Source organism: Calonectris borealis, unplaced genomic scaffold (assembly GCF_964195595.1).
Source record: "Calonectris borealis unplaced genomic scaffold, bCalBor7.hap1.2 HAP1_SCAFFOLD_172, whole genome shotgun sequence".
Lineage (NCBI taxonomy): Eukaryota > Metazoa > Chordata > Aves > Procellariiformes > Procellariidae > Calonectris > Calonectris borealis.
Window position 1 is genome coordinate 97,501 of NW_027441558.1, and position 1,863 is coordinate 99,363.

Sequence of the window (1,863 nt, forward strand, 5' to 3'; positions counted from 1 at the left end):
AAGGCCCTTGGGCCGACGGCGCCGGGCGGCGGCGAACCGCTTCCCCGGCCCGAGGCCGCGCGCGGGCCTGCGAGGCACCCCAGCCGCGCCGCTGCGGCCGCCGCCTCCCCACCCCGGGGAGGGGGGGGGAGGGGGGGCGGCCCAGCCGGCGATTGATCGTCAAGCGACGCTCAGACAGGCGTAGCCCCGGGAGGAACCCGGGGCCGCAAGTGCGTTCGAAGTGTCGATGATCAATGTGTCCTGCAATTCACATTAATTCTCGCAGCTAGCTGCGTTCTTCATCGACGCACGAGCCGAGTGATCCACCGCTAAGAGTTGTCTGCCTTTCGGCACCGCCCCGCGCGCGCGGGGGGGCCGGGACCGCTCGCCAGCAGCGGCCCCTCTCGGAGGACGGCCCACCGCCCGCCCGCCCGCCGGCCCGCCCCCCCCGCCCGCGCGGAGGGGGCCGCGGCGCGGCGCCACGGGCCGCGGCGGAGAGGCCTCGCCTCGCCTGACCGTACGAGCACACCCAGCGGAAGGGAAAAAGGGAACGGGAAAAAACCCCGAACGGCAAGGGCGGGGAGCCCGCGCTCCCGACTCGACCCACAGCGGGCAGACGCCCCTTGCGCGTTTCGGAGGCGGCCCAGGCGCCCGGGCTCGGCCCGGCCTCCGCACGGAGGCGGCGACGCGCCCGGCCGCGCCGCCCGCCCGCCTCGCTCGGGACAACGGATGCTGCTGCCGGGCGGCAGCAGCGGGGCGCCCCGCCGGACCCCCGCGCGCGCGCGCCTCCGCCCACAACCTGCGCCGCGCTACGACAGCCGGCTCCCCTTCCCGCGGCTCGCCCCGCCGGCGCCTCCGCGGCTCCGCCGCCGGCCGCGCCGGAGGCGGCGACCGCCGGAGCCCGAGCCGGCGACGCGGCACGCCGCCCGCGGCCCGCCGGACGGCGCCCGCCGCCGCGCCGGCGCGGCCGCCCGCCCGGAACCGCCGCCGCCGCCGCCCCCCGCCTCGGCCCCCTTCCGCGGGCACGCGCCAGGCGACGAGGCGGACGGCGCTAAGGCGGGGGCGGCGCCCGCTCTCCCCGTTTCCACGCGGAGACCGGGAGTGGGACGCCCCCGCCCGCGCGCCCGCCCGCCCGGCGCGGCCGGGAAGGGCGGCGGGGAAGCGACGGGCGGGGCCCGGGCCGGGACAGCCGCGGCCGGCGGCGGGCGCCCTCCGGCCGGCCGACACGCCGAGCGGCGCCGCCGCCGCTCGGCCGGGGTGCCGCCCTCGCCGGCGGCCGGCGGCGCGGGACCGCCGAGCGCTCGCCGGGGGGCGAGGGGGAGGGAGCGGAGCGCAGCGCGCCGCAGCGCTGCGACGGGGCGGGGCGCGGCGGCCCGGCGGCCGCCGGGCGAGCCCCCGCCGCGGGGGCTCGCCGCCCCCTCGGCGGAGAGCCCGCGCTCCCGCCGAGGGGGGTCCACCCGTTTCGAGGCAGGCGGGCCGGCCGCGGCCGACCGCGCCGCGGTCTCCTCCGCCGAGACCGGACCGCGGAGAGGGGGGGGCAGCGGGACCCCTCCCCGGCACGGCTGCCCGCGCGACGGGCACGGGCGGCGCCCAGCCAGGGGCTCTGCGGGAGCGACTCCCGCCCCTGGAGGCGCCACCGCCCGGCCGCCCCGCGGGTCGCATCGAGCCGCCCGCGTCTTTAAACCGCCGCCCGGCTCCGCGGCCTTCGACCCCCGGCGCTCGCCGAGGGAGGGCCGCCGAGGCGCGGACGCTAGGTACCTGGCCCTGGGGTGAGGGAAACGACCTGCAGGCCCCGCGGGGGTGCCTCCCCCGCTGCCGCCCTCGGGGGAGCGTCCGCCCGCGGGGGCGCGCCCGACGTCCGCCGCCACCGCCTCGTCCTCCTGC

The 1,863-nt window shown here is 82.1% G+C and overlaps 1 non-coding gene across 1 annotated transcript; it reads right to left on the reverse strand.

The window, feature by feature from the left end:
- Positions 1-164: 164 nt before the first annotated feature.
- On the reverse strand, positions 165-317 carry LOC142077171 (5.8S ribosomal RNA). Its single transcript, XR_012671595.1, has one exon. It is a non-coding gene; the product is annotated as a 5.8S ribosomal RNA (ribosomal RNA).
- Between the last annotated feature and the right edge of the window lie 1,546 nt (positions 318-1,863).